We start from the raw sequence: 14,522 nt of genomic DNA, 5'->3' as shown, positions 1-14,522 counted from the left end.
GGACTACTTCCATCTTTGCAACATTGCTCAACTTTGCCTCAGCCCATCTGTGCCTAAAGCCCTCATCCAACTTACTTGTGATTTACTTGTAAGCTTGAGTACTTTAACACTCTCCTGGTCAGTATCCCTTCTTCTATAAATTTAACTCTTTCCAATTCTACTGTCTGCACCCAAACATACAAAGTCCTATTCACCCATTACCTCTGTTCTCGATAACCTACATTGACTCTCAGCAATACCTCAATTTTAAAATTCTCACCTGTTTTTAAATCCAGCATGATCATGCCTCTCTCACGTTCCCTTTCAGTAATCTCCTCCAACCTTACAACCCTTCCAGACCTGCAAAGTGTCTACAAAGCCTTTTCACCATTTGCAAGGCATGTCCTGAGTTCAATGGAATACTCTTAACTTACTTAGGCATGTGCAGCTCCAACAAGAGTCAAGAACCTAACACCATCCAGGATAAAGCAGCCTGCGTGACTGGCAGCCCATCCACCTCAATAAATAAACATTTACTCCCTCCAGGGCCAGCAGACAGCGGCTGCAATCATAGAATCCCTACAGTGCACAAGGAGGCCACTCGGCCCATCGAGTCTGCACTGACCATAATCCCACCGAGCCCCTAGCCACATAGTCCCACGTATTTACCCTGTTAGTCCCCCTGACACTAAGTGGCAATTTAGCATGGCCAATCAACTTGACCCGCACATCTTTGGACTGTGGGAGGAAACCAGAGCACCCAGAGGAAACCCACGCAGACACAGGGAGAATGTGCAAACTCCAAAACAGACAGTGACCCAAGCCGAGAATCGAACTCAGGTCCCTGGGGCTGTGAGTCAGAAGTGCTAACCACTGTGCCACCGTGCCGCCCCGGGGTTTTATTTATCTTCAAGCTGCACTGCAGCAATTCACCAAGACTTTTGAGTCAAAATCCTGGAACTCCCTCCTTCACCCACATGGACTGGAGCAGTTCAAGAAGGCAGCACCCGCCACCTTCTCAAGGGCAATTAAGGATGGGCAATAAATGCTGGCCTAGCCAACAATGCCCATATCCCAAGAATGAATCTAAAAATAAAACTTTAGAACATAGAACTTAGAACATTACAGCGCAGTACAGGCCCTTCGGCCCTCGATGTTGCGCCGACCAGTGGTACCAATCTAAAGCCCCTCTAATCTACACTATTCCAATATCATCCATATGTTTATCCAATAACCACTTGAACGCTCTCAACGCTGACGAGTCCACCACTGCTGCAGGCAGGACATTCCACGCCCTTACTACTCTCTGAGTAAAGAACCTACCTCTAACATCTGTCCTATATCTCTCACCCCTCAATTTAAACTATGTCCCCTCGTGCTAGCCAACACCATCCGAGGAAAAAGGCTCTCACTATCCACCCTATCTAATCCTCTGATCATCTTGTATGCCTCTATTAAGTCACCTCTTAACCTTCTTCTCTCTAACGAAAACATCCTCAAGCCCCTCAGCCTTTCCTCATACGATTTTCCCACCATACCAGGCAACATCCTGGTAAATCTCCTCTGCACCCTTTCCAACACTTCCACATCTTTCCTATAATACGGCGACCAGAACTGTACTCAATACTCCAAATGCGGCTGCACCAGAGTTTTGTACAGTTGCAGCATGACCTCCTGGCTCCGAAACTCAATCCCTCTACCAATAAAAGCTAACACACCGTACGCCTTCTTAACAACCCTATCAACCTGGGTGCCAACTTTCAGGGATCTATGCACGTGGACACCCAGATCCCTCTGTTCATCCACACTACCAAGTATCTTACCATTAGCCCAGTACTCTGTATTCCTGTTACTCCTTTCAAAGTGAATCACCTCACACTTTTCCGCATTAAACTCCATTTGCCACCTCTCAGCCCAGCTCTGCAGCTTATCTATGTCCCTCTGTAACCTGCCACTTCCCTCCGCACTGTCTACAACTCCACCGACTTTAGTGTCATCCGCAAATTTACTAATCCATCCTTCCACGCCCTCATCCAAGTCATTGATAAAAATGACAAACAGCAGTGGCCCCAAAACAGATCCTTGTGGTACACCACTAGTAACTGAACTCCAGGATGAATATTTCCCATCAACCACCACCCTTTGTTTTCTTACAGCTAGCCAATTCCTGATCCAAACCACTAAATCACCCTCAATCCCATGTGTCCGTATTTTCTGCAAAAGCTTACCATGGGGAACCTTATCAAACGCTTTGCTGAAATCCATATACACCACATCAACCGCTTTACCCTCATCCACCTCTTTGGTCACCTTCTCAAAGAACTCAATAAGGTTTGTGAGGCACGACCTACCTTTCACAAAACCGTGCTGACTATCCCTAATCAAATTATTCCTTTCTAGGTGATTATAAATCCTATCTCTTATAATCCTTTCCAATACTTTGCCCACAACAGAAGTAAGGCTCACCGGTCTATAATTACCAGGGTTGTCCCTACTCCCCTTCTTGAACAAGGGGACAACATTTGCTATCCTCCAGTCTTCTGGCACTGTTCCTGTAGACAATGACGACACAAAGATCAAAGCCAAAGGCTCTGCAATCTCCTCTCTAGCCTCCCAGAGAATCCTAGGATAAATCCCATCCGGCCCAGGGGACTTATCTATTTTTACCCTTTCCAGAATTGCTAACACCTCCTCCTTATGAACATCAATACCATCCAGTCCAACAGCCTGCATCTCAGTACTCCCCTCAACAACACTGTCCCTCTCCAGTGTGAATACCGACGAAAAATATTCATTTAGTGCCTCTCCTATCTCTTCAGACTCCACGCACAACTTCCCACTCCTGTCCTTGACTGGCCCTAATCTTACCCTAGTCATTCTTTTACTCCTGACATACCTATAGAAAGCTTTAGGGTTTTCCTTGATCCTACCCGCCAAAGACTTCTCATGTCCCCTCCTAGCTCTTCTTAACTCTTTCTTTAGGTCCTTCCTGGCTAACTTATAACTCTCAAGCGCCCTAACTGAGTCTTCACGTCTCATCTTAACATAAGTCTCCTTCTTCCTCTTCACAAGAGATTCAACCTCCTTAGTAAACCACGGTTCCCTCACACGTCTGCTTCCTCCCTGCCTGACAGGTACATATTTATCAAGGACGCGTAATAGCTGTTCCTTGAACAAGTTCCACATTACAATTGTGCCCATCCCCTGCAGTTTCCTTCCCCAACTTTCCTTTCCAAAACTACAATCTATACTAAAAAGACAAGACAAGCGAGTGAAGGAAATACTCTGCTAATTCCTTTCCAAGTAACACACCTTCCGACTTGGAATTATATTGCTGTTCCTTCATCATCACTGGGTCAAAATGCTGGAACTCCTTAGCTAACAGCAATGTTGAAGTACCTTAACCACATGGAATGTAATGTTTCAAGGAGGCAGCTCCTTGGAGGAGGTAAACTGGTATTAGAAACTCAGGTTTTTTAGTATTGTAAATTCTACTGGCAGTGCTAAAACCTATTGAGAGGTGTAAGATTTATTAATAATAATTTATTAATTATCAATTAATTATTACAAATTAACATATATATATTAAAACATAGAAACAATGTGCAAGGGTACGGGAAAGAACAGGAGAATGGCACTAAGTCATGATGCTCATTTGGAGAGCCGGTGCAAATACAATGGGCCGAATGGCTTCCTTCTGCACCGTAACAATTCTGTGATATTGGAGATGGTAGGGCAGGTGATGTGCTATGAAAGCAGGACATAGGAGCTTCTGGAAACCAACGTGATTCAGAGCAAATACATCTGCACTACGTGCTTGCGGCTGCAGGAATTTCAGCTCTGGGTTACTGAGCTAGAGACCAAGTTGTACCACATCAGGGAGGGGGCAAGTTACCTGGCATTTTATTCCAGGAGGTGGTCACACTCTTTAGGATAGGGTCGTCTGACTTCGTCAGTGGCCAGAGACAGGATAATGTAACTGTAAGTGAGGCAGGGAAGGGGACTCAGAGGAGAAGCGTGTAGGAGCCTCAGCTCTTGCAGTTGACCAAAAGAGTTTAGGTTTTTTCAGCTTGTTTGAATGAGAGTGGGAGTGCAAGGTGAATGAACTGGCCATGACACTGTGGTACAGGAAGCCATTCAAGTGAGTCCAAAAGCTGTGTTGCCTGCCTGATACCAGGGTTTGGGACATCTGCTCGGGACTGGAGAGGAACTTGCATTGGAAGGGACAAGATGCAGTTGTCGTGATACCAAGAACAGACAGGACAAAGAAGGGGGTTTTGCTTGGTCAGTAAGAGGAGCTTGGCAGCAAATTAAGAAGTAGAATCTCAAAGGTCATAATCTCTTGATTATTATCTGGGCCATGTGCAAATTGTCATTGGACAAATCAGCTTAGGGAGCTGCATGGCTCAAAGACTTGTGTGGAAGAAGTGGGTTCATGGGCACCAATACTGGGGAAAGTGGAATCTGGACCATTCGGATGGTCTGCACCTAAAGCATGCTGGGACCAGTGTTCTTGCGAACGAGGGAAGTAGACAGGGTTTTAAATTAAGTAGTCGGGGCAAGGGATCAAACTTGGGAAGATGTGGTAAATCAAAGAGGCAAAAGAAAAAGATATTATTATGGGAAATAAAAACTAGACTGTGACAGAAAGGAATAGAGAGTACAAATCTAGTAGTAAATTAACAGATGAGATTGAAGGTTATAAAAAGAACAAAAAGATACAATGCACAAAGCATTCAAAACAAAACAGATGAATTGACAGCTCACAAAGAAATAAATAAGCACAATTTAATAGTTATTGCAGAGACATGGCTGCAGGGGCGACATAGATTGGGACCTGAATACTGAAGGGTGGAGGGCATTTAGGAAGGACAGGAAGTGAGGAAAAGGTGGAGGGATGGCACTGTTAGTTAATGATGGTATTAGCACAATTTGAATAGAGATTAAAAGTGGTAAACGCAAGAAGTTACTTGTGGGAATTATGTACAGGCCCCCTAATAATAACCACATGGTAGGATGGAGTATAAAGGAAGAAATAATGGGAGCTTGTCAGAAAGGCACGGTGATAATCATGGGAGATTTTAATCTACATATAGACTAGAAAAGTCAGCTGGGTGCAGATAGCCTAGATGAGGGGCCCTATTTTACCATTTTGATTCTAAGTGCTGGGTGAACTTGAAGCTGGGAGTGTTTCAGATCCGACTTTTAGAACCGTTCTGAGGTGCCCCCATATGCACTCTGCCTACAAAAATATCAGCGATTCCAAATTGTGCTGCACAAGCCTGTGGGTGTGGCTTAATGCATCCGAAATCCTGCAGCTCCGATCGGCGCCTCCAACTGCGCATGCGCAGAAAAAAAATGATAGAATGCGGCTCCCCTGTCACATCGCTCCCGGGCCGATTAATGCCTCCCCCGGCCCCCACAGACATTTCCCCACCCCCACAACATTACTGACCCCCTTATCCGCCCATCACCCCAGACTGATCGCGGCCCCCTCCCCCCCTACCGATCTCAGGCAGAGTAGCAGCACACCGCCCCTTCCCCCTCACTAATCTCAGGCAGAATGGCAGCGGACATCCCCCCCCTCCCCCACAGATCTCAAACAGAGAGCCTTCTCACTAACTGGAGCGCCCGAATCGGACTTTTGTGGAGCATGTCTGTTTCGCGCCAATTCTGGATGGGCGAATGTGGTGGTAAAGGGGGAATTGCCGGTAAGGTTGAGCATGCAGCCCATTAAGTCAATTTAAATGCATGCAAATACATTTAAACGGTCGTCATGCCTGTTTTGGGCACGGTCCCGATCACAGCCATTTTCGGGCCTTGGTAAAGGGGGAACGAACGTGGAGATGGGCTGGATCATGTTACTCACCTCATGCCCGATCTTACCGGGTTATCGCGCCCAAAAACAGGCGCAATGTGATGGTAAAATCGGGCCTGAAGAGTTCACAGGATGTTTCTGGTTTAGTTTATCAAAACAACATTTTCTAGAACCGAATGGAGAGCAGGCTATACTAGACCTGGTGTGGTGCAACAATACAGGATGAATTAATGATCTCATATTGAAGGTGGCCCTAGGTAGCAGTGACCATAACATGATTGAATTTTATATTCAGTTTGAAGGTGAAAGGAGTGGGTCCAAAACTATGGGGGTAATTCTCTCATCCGGGAGACTCAAGCAGAGGCTGTTTCGCAGGCTCCCCACGGAACACTACGGCCTCCGCCAGCCAGATTTCTGGCGCTGTCAGCTCCGTGTCAGTTGTTCACTCCAGCAAGGTTTAGTATAGTGCCCCACTTATGGGGAGTTGGCGGCCCGACCCCGCTGGAGCGAACGGTGGGAAATCAAGGCCACCAAAAGGGTTGGACACACTGGGGGAGTGCCCCGGGCATTGCTAGCCTGGAAGTGCCAGCCTGGACCCCCTGGCACTGCCAAGGGGCAAAATGCCAATGCCCAAAGGGCATCTTGGCACTGCCCGATGCCTGGAGGGCAGTGCCAATGGGGTGGGGCAGGGCTGCACTACCACTCTGAGTGATTGAGGGAGGGACGCCAGCGATTGGGACTGAACATCAGGGTGTGGGAGGGGGTGAGCCTGCTTGGGGGTGTGGGGGCGGTGTCACGACTGTGGTGGGGAGGTCGGGTCTGCGATTGAGGCAGGCTGGGGCAAAGGAGGTTGGCCAGACACATCCGGGGGGTCAGCCATCAAGCCGTGGGGTGGTCGTATGGCTGGTGGTGCGGGGTCACGGGGCTGGCCAGCAATCGAGCTGGCCAGCGATCAGGAGGCCGACAGTGTGAGCATGTGTCAATCACGACACTGAAAGATCGGCACATGGGCAGTGGCCCACTCCAGCCGGTCTCTCCAGCGGAAATATGCTCCGCCCACTGATTTTCAATGGGATTCACACTCGTGCACTCTGCAGTGCACGGAGTGTGGGAGATTCATTTTGAAACTCCCGCTGAAAAAAATAGTATAATTTACTCCAGTTTTTGCACAAATTCGACACTTAGAGAAGTTTTTGGAGAGAATCACGTCCTATGTTTTCAAACTTAAATAAGGGCAATAAGGGTATGAAAGTAGAGCTGGCTAAAGTGAATTGGCAAATTAGGTTAAGGAATAGGCCAATAGAAATGCAGTGGCAAACATTTAAGTGGATATTTCAGAATATACAGAATTGATATTTTCAGCAAGTTAAAAAAAAGTGCAAGGGACTGATCCACCATCTGTGGTTAACTAGAAGGCTAGATGGAAGTTCAGAGGTGAGACAGAATATAAGGAATTGGTGAGGGAAAAATTAGAGTTTGAAAGAAAACTAGCCAGAAATATAAAAACAGATAGTAAGAGTTTCTATAAATATTTTTTAAAATAAGTTAGTTAACAAAGTGAGTGTTGGTCCTATAGAAAGTACAACTGGAGAATTGATGATGTAAAGCAAAGAAATGGCAGATGAATTGAACAGATGTTTTGTATCAGTCTTCATTATACAGGATACAAGTAACATCCCAAAAGCAGCTAGAAACCAGGAATAGGAAGGGAGGGAGGAACTCAGTACTACTTCTCTGGTGACTGTAATTTTCCTGAGTAAATTGTTGGGGCTGCAAGCTGACAAGTGCTCAGGACTACATCCTAGGGACTGATGGACCTCATCCTAGGGTCTTTAAAGAAATGGCTTGTGAGACAGTTGATGCATTGGTTTAATTTTCCAAAACTCCCTAGGTTCGGGGAAGGTCCCTCTAGATTGGAAAATAGCAAATGAAATTCCTTTGATCAAAAAGGGAGACAGACAGAAAGCAGAAAACCACAGACCAGTTAGCTAGACATCTGTTGTGGGAAGATGTTAGAACTATTATTAAAATAGCCATAGCAGTGCACTTGGATAAGTTTAATATAATCAGGCAGAGTCAACATGGTTTTGTGAAAAGAAAAGAATATGTAACCAACTTATTGGAGTTATTTGAGCAAATAACATGTGCTTTTAAAGAGGGACCAGTAGATGTACCAGACTTAGATTGCCAGAAGGCATTTGATAAAGTGCCACATCAAATGTTATTGTGCAAAATAAAAAGTAATGATATGGGGTGGCAACATATTAGCATGGATAGATGATTGGCCGACTAACAGGAAGCAGAGAGTAGGCATAATGGGTCATATTCAGGTTGGCAAGATGTAACGAGTGGTGTGCCACAGGGATCAGTGCTGGGACCTCAACTGTTTACAATTTATAGAAATGACTTGGATGAAGGGATGGATGGGATGGTTGCCAAATATGCTGATTACACAAAGATAGATAGGAAAGTAAGTTGTGAAGAGAAAATAAGGGGGTTACGAAAAGATCCATCAAATGGAGTATGACGTGGAAAAATGTGAGATTGTCCATTTTGGCAGGAAGAATAAAGAAGTATATTACCAAAATGGTGAGAGATTGTAGAGCTCTGAGGTGCAGAGGAATCTGGGTGTCCTTGCACATGAATCACAAAAGTCTAGTGTACAGGTCACTTAATTAAGAAATCTAATAGAATGTTATCATTTATTGCAAGGGGAATTGAATACAGAAGTAGGGAGGTTATGCTTCAGTTATACAGAGCACTAATGGGACCATACCTGGAGTATTGTGTATGGTATTGCTCATCTTTTTTAAGGAAGGATGTAAATGCATTAAAAGCAAGTTCAGAAAAGGTTTACTAGATTAGTACCTGGAATCAGAAGTTGATTTATGAGGAAAGGTTGGGGATAGGTTAGGCTTGTATCTGCTGGAGTTTAGAAGAGTAAGAGGTGATTTGATTGAAACATACTGGGCACAATTTTCCCATTCCACTGCACTGGTCGAATAGCATAGGGAAGCAGGAAGTTTGAACGTTCGGCTGGTCGCGATCTTCCCAGGCCAGTTTTATTGACAGAATCAGCCTCGTGCCGTTCAGTGGCTGATCTGAATCTGTTTAGCAAGCTCCAGACGCTATTGTCCAGTCTCACTTAGTTTTCTGACCTCACCCGTGGAGGTCCACAGCAGCAGGGATCACAGCTGGTCCGTAGCAATGGGGCCCAGACATGATAGCCTTGCCAGTGGGACCACAGGACATTGAGACCCCTGGGTGGTTGAGGACGGGGTTGCCCCTTGGGAACTGCCATCCAGGCACCTTGACACTACCCACTGGGCAGTGCCAAGCGGGTGGAGCTGAGGGTCAAGGGGAACCAATGCATTGGGGGTGGGGGCTAGTGATGGGGCCACCGATTTAGAGGCTGAGGATCGGGGAGTGGGGTGGCGTTCAGGGCTGGCAATCAGGAGGCTAGCGGTTGGGGTGGGGAGGAGGAGTTCTCTGGTGGGGGATGTCTGTGGGGGGTTTGACAGAACTCCCATATGCCGTTCTTTTACACAGTGGGCGAAACTTTCCTAAGTGTCACAAAAGTCTAAAAACCCAAGAATTTCAGTCCGAAAACTGAAGCTTAAGCTCTGCCCCACCCCACCGATGTGAAACTCCCTATTGCCAAAAAATTGACAGTGTGGGAAAATTGCACGTGGAAGCTTGCTGAAAAAAAACCCAGAGTGAAACTCTCTGGTTTTCAGACTTTTGTGACACTAACACCGGAATTTTACCATCCCACTCACCACAGGAATCGGAGCAGATGAGGAGCAGACCATGGAAAGGTCTGTTGACCTTGGGCGGGATTTTACGGTTTTGGGACGAACGAGGGCGTAAAATTCCACCCTTAGAATTTTTGGGGGAAAATCCAGTCCATAATATCCTGAGGAGTCTTGACAGTGTTGATGTGGAGAGAATGTTCCCTCTTGTGGGAGAATCTAGAATTAGATTAGGTTTTTTAAAAAAGGAGTCAACCAATTAAAATGGAGATGAGGAGAAATATTTTCTTTCAGAGGGTCATGATTCTTTGGAACTCCCTTCCTGAAAAGGCAATGGAAGCAGAGTATTTGAATATTTTTAAAGCAAAGATGAATAGATTATTGGTAAGGGGGTGTCAGGCTGTCGGGTGGAGACTGGATGCATATTTGAGATTACTATCAGTTCAGCCATGATCTCATTAAATGGCGAAAGAGGCTCGAAACACCAAATGGCCTACTCTTTGATAATATGTTCCTATGTACCTCTCAAGGATAATTGGGAAATGGGAAATCATTGCCAGTGGCACCCAGGTCCTATGGTCAAATTAAATAATTCCTGCCATCTTTCAATTTCAATTGCACACCCCCTATTTTAACTGCTCCCTTATTGGTGACCATGCATTGAGTTGCATAGGCCCAAAGGTCTGAACTTTCCTAACTAAACCTCCCAGCCCCTTGATGCCGCTGTCCTCCTTTAGGGTAGTCCTTGAAATGTATTTCTTTGACCAAGCTTTGTGGTAAAGCAACTTGCTATATTTCACTATGTTGGGGGGGAGGGGGGCTAGATAAATCCAAATTCCTTCCCAGTACTTCCAAAATAGTTATTGAAGGTTTCATTCAATCATCTCTGCTCATCATTTTTGTCATTTAGTTTACTCTCTCCATAGGAATGTTTCACTTCATTAAAATATCTCTACAAAAGCAAGGTCCATTTTTAGTGTTAAACCATGCCCCAGAGAAGCTAGTAGATCTGAAAGAACCAGTGTCCTTCAGGAGGGCTGGTACCTCTAGTGGTAGAGTTCTAAACTCCCAGAGGGTCCAGAAACTTTAGAAGTCCAGCCCACTAACATTTAACGAGGCCAGTAGCCCTATAACAGAACTCTACACTCTCATTTTGGGAGATGGTACATACTGTTCTGGTGGAGTGTCGGACTCCAATTCAAAAGGACTGGGGCCCGCAGTGTTAGGAGAGACACCGTTCAATTCAAAAGAGACTAATAGCTTTAAAGAATGGAACTTGGGGGCTCATTTCCAAGATTAAAATAATCAACAGTAGACCATCCCTTTTACTCAAACTCTGATATCTTCAATGGGTGAAATCCAGTTGAGTGTATGGACTTTAAATGGTAAGTCCCTTGGAGCTCCAGTGTACACTGTCCTTAGGATGGATTATCAAAGAGCAGGTGACAATTCTAGGTATTTGTCAAAGATGGTGGCCTTGGAGTAAAGAAATAAAATTTCTGACTTTCAGTAGAGCATGGAATTGATCTAACTTCCTTGGAATGATTAAATAAAGCTGCAGACACAGGAAAAACAGAAAGAAGGCCATTCCTCACTGGGTGATCATAAAGACTGATAAAATTGCATTGCAAATCTGTCTGATTGGAACCAGATGCTTTGAAATTGCTTTACAATATTGAGGTTTGCACTTATGTTGGGTTCAATCAAAGTTTGAGGTGATAAAAAATAATCCATTACAGACACCTCATTTTGACAACCGTGGGTACTGAAGGATAACTGGAATCTTACTGTGTACTGAAACAAAACATCTAATTTTAAGAAACAGATTATTGGTGGGACAGAGGATTTGCATAAGTGGAAATAATAATCCAATTTACAAGGCATCAACAATACAACACAACAGCTCAGAAGAGATCTTAATCAGAAATATGAAATTGGAAAAAGATTTCACACTAGCACCTCGGGGCTTTTATAGTTCGTTCACTCCCATATGTGAGCTGCAACTTCAGGAGCAATGCCCTCAGAACGTTAATTAACATTTAAAGTAAAACTCAGATAGCAAACAATATCTAGACTTCTAATGTGAAATATTATGGCTTTCAATTAATCTTTCCCACTACTACATTTCCTTGCAGAAATCAGCTGCCGATGTAGCCTTTCTTCAAAGTGAATTTATTAGTGAGATCAGTTTTGACATATGAATGGAGTTTTGATCTTCCTTGTCTCTGGCACACATTTGGCTTCACCATCCACCAAGGTTGGTTGGATCGTAGGAAATTCTACTGGATTTACACTCTCACAGATCCTAACTCATAACAGAAGTGCACATTGAAGATTATGCAACTCTCACAACCCCTCTGAAATCAATCTGTGGTTCTTGCAGTGACAGAATGCCTCTCCCAACTCTTCACATCAGGAGTCAATGAGGTTGACCATTGCAATCTGTTAGTTGCGCAACATGAAGGAGGTGCCAACTGAGATAATGTAATATTGATTTTTGTTGAGCGACATTTTCACTGACCTTGCCTGTGCCTTTGAAAGAGCCTCTCAAGGTATGTTATCCCTCCATTATGAACTGAGTGGATGCTACTCCCACAACCTCCTGCAGAGGGCAGCAGCAGTATGGGTGCTGTCAAATGCTACCAAGAACTATCAACACAAGTCAAGAGTCCAGAACAAACAGGAAATGAACAAAGGCACTTTCTGCTTCCGTTCTGTATTAATTGGATTATCTAGAGTATTTGTTCTGTATTAATTACATGATCTATTGTGCAACTGTCACTATTTCACCAGGCTCAGAAAGGCAAATAAGTGTTAAAAAAAAGTTGAAACAAGAAAATGGCCTTAGGCCTATCAAATCTACTTCTTCCAAATTCCATGCAATAATATCTGAATCGTAGGCCACTCTCACTCCCACCACCCTGTGGAAAGGCAAAGAACATTAGTCCATACGCAGTTTGTTGCAATCTTAGAGTAAGCAATTTTGGGCAGGAAAATAAGGAATAGACAATCTTCCCCCCCTCTCATTCATCTCTATCTTCTGTCTCCATAACAATCTCTGCTTTTATTGTTTTGGCAGGTCCAATGCTCTGTTAAATTCTTTCCCATTGATCCTTTGCTCCAAATATCCCCTACTGCATGCTCTTCAATCACCCTACATCCTTACAGTGCAGAACTCAATTCACTGCAGCATCTGATGGAGAGGACAGATGGAACTTTGGTTTAACAAAGATGGGACCTCTGACAGTGCACCACTCCCTCAGTACTGCACTGGGGTTTCAGCCTTGATTGTTATGCTCAAGTCCTGGAGTGAGACTTGAACCACAACCTTTTGACTCAGAGGCAAGATTGACCAACTGAGCCACAGTTGACACTAGAGAAAGCACACAAAGGAAGAGAAAAGGACAGACATAGAGAGAACAGATCTTCTGCTTAGTAGCTCAGTCATATTCTCAAGTCTTAAAACATATTTCTTATCACTGATGTCAGTAAATGGATGCAAATTACTGATATAGTTTGACTTTACACTGTAGCAGATGATAGTGGATGGCGTGTTTCTGGCTCGCTTTCAGAGTTTTGATGGTCGCTTAGGAGAAAATGTAGGATGAGACCGTTCTTCGATGTTGGTGATAGCAGCTGTCAAGGAGACAGTCTATTGGCCAATTAGATAGTCCCTTGTGCACTCTAGCAGAACTGTAATCAGCCATGGTTCAGATATCTGAACAACTAATAATTAATTGCCAGAACTATGCCAAAATATTTCATGCTTTTAAATAAAAACAAACTGTATTATACACACAAAAAAAAAAGCTCTACTAATTTAATGCTGTAGTTTATATCAACTAATATTATAGGGGTCAGTTCTATTTTTATTTCCCTCTAAGAGTTCCCTTTTCATACAAAATTTTGGTTCATTCACTTTCCTGGAACTAACAAAAAGATATATCACAGACCTCTGGAAGTCACTTTGATTTCTCCTCAGTGTTGCAGCTATTCTCCAAGATATGAAATTTCATGGGGTTCCTTCCATTAGCTCTTGACTAAGCTTTCTGCTATAATGCAAATTGCCTTTCACTGTGACAACCACTGTAGATTTCTTCTTCTCGCTTCAAGCTAGGGAAATCTTCTAGATACTTTTTTCCCTTCTAAATCCAAACTGAACTTGAGCTCCACCCACATTCCATGCAATGCAGAAAAAAATTAATATTTTCCCTGTATGAAGTGCTGGCCTGACAAACAATCATATCTTGTTTGCTCTCTCAACCCAGTGAGATGCAGCATCGACCCAAAGTGCAACTACTTGAGCAACAGTTCTGATAAATTAAACCAAGGAATCTTCGACTCACACAGTCCATCTCTATGAAAACTTGGCATGCATTGGAATGTCCTTGAACAGAAATGTAAATCAATTATTTTACCTCCAACACAACTGTTTTATGCTGCAACTCATGAATAATTCATATTTTGAATGATGTTTTACAATTTTTTTTCCTTTGGAATTGCTAGTTTTTAGTTTATTTTATGAAATGATTGACATCCTGGATCTAGCAAAAGGTCCACAAATGGGTCATCCTTTGTGCAGCATTTACACTTCTAACTCTGATGCTAATAATACGTTAACTTTTAACTCTAATTAACTCCACGTTAGTTTATTGTGTGTTCACTTCAGAGTTGTCAGTTTCTGAATCACAAGTTTTTTCCATTTATCTTACATTTAACACTTGAACCTCCAACGTAAAAATTATATTCACAAAACTAAAACTAATATTCTAAAACAAATGAATTATGAACTAAATTTTTACAACAGTTTCAAATGTTTTGTCTTAAATTGTTACTCTTTCAACATCTCTGCTCACTTCATCTCTATGTTAATTTAGGCTATGTAACAGTAGGAATTGTCTGGATATTAGGGGTTTCTTTTCTCGAGAATAGGGAGCCCCTGAAATACAGTGCCAGTTGCTCTGAATCTCTGT

The 14,522-nt window shown here is 43.6% G+C and overlaps 1 protein-coding gene across 1 annotated transcript in view; it reads right to left on the bottom strand.

Annotated features, from left to right (window-relative positions):
• shank3a (SH3 and multiple ankyrin repeat domains 3a) overlaps window positions 1-13,643 on the bottom strand; it is an 832,189-nt gene extending 818,546 nt beyond the window's left edge. Inside the window, exon 1 of the mRNA XM_078235726.1 lies at window positions 13,503-13,643. The gene's annotated coding sequence lies outside the window, so the exon portion shown is untranslated. The remainder of the gene's footprint in view (window positions 1-13,502) is intronic.
• Between the last annotated feature and the right edge of the window lie 879 nt (window positions 13,644-14,522).

Source organism: Mustelus asterias, chromosome 19 (assembly GCF_964213995.1).
Source record: "Mustelus asterias chromosome 19, sMusAst1.hap1.1, whole genome shotgun sequence".
Lineage (NCBI taxonomy): Eukaryota > Metazoa > Chordata > Chondrichthyes > Carcharhiniformes > Triakidae > Mustelus > Mustelus asterias.
This window is presented reverse-complemented; position numbering and strand designations above follow the sequence as displayed.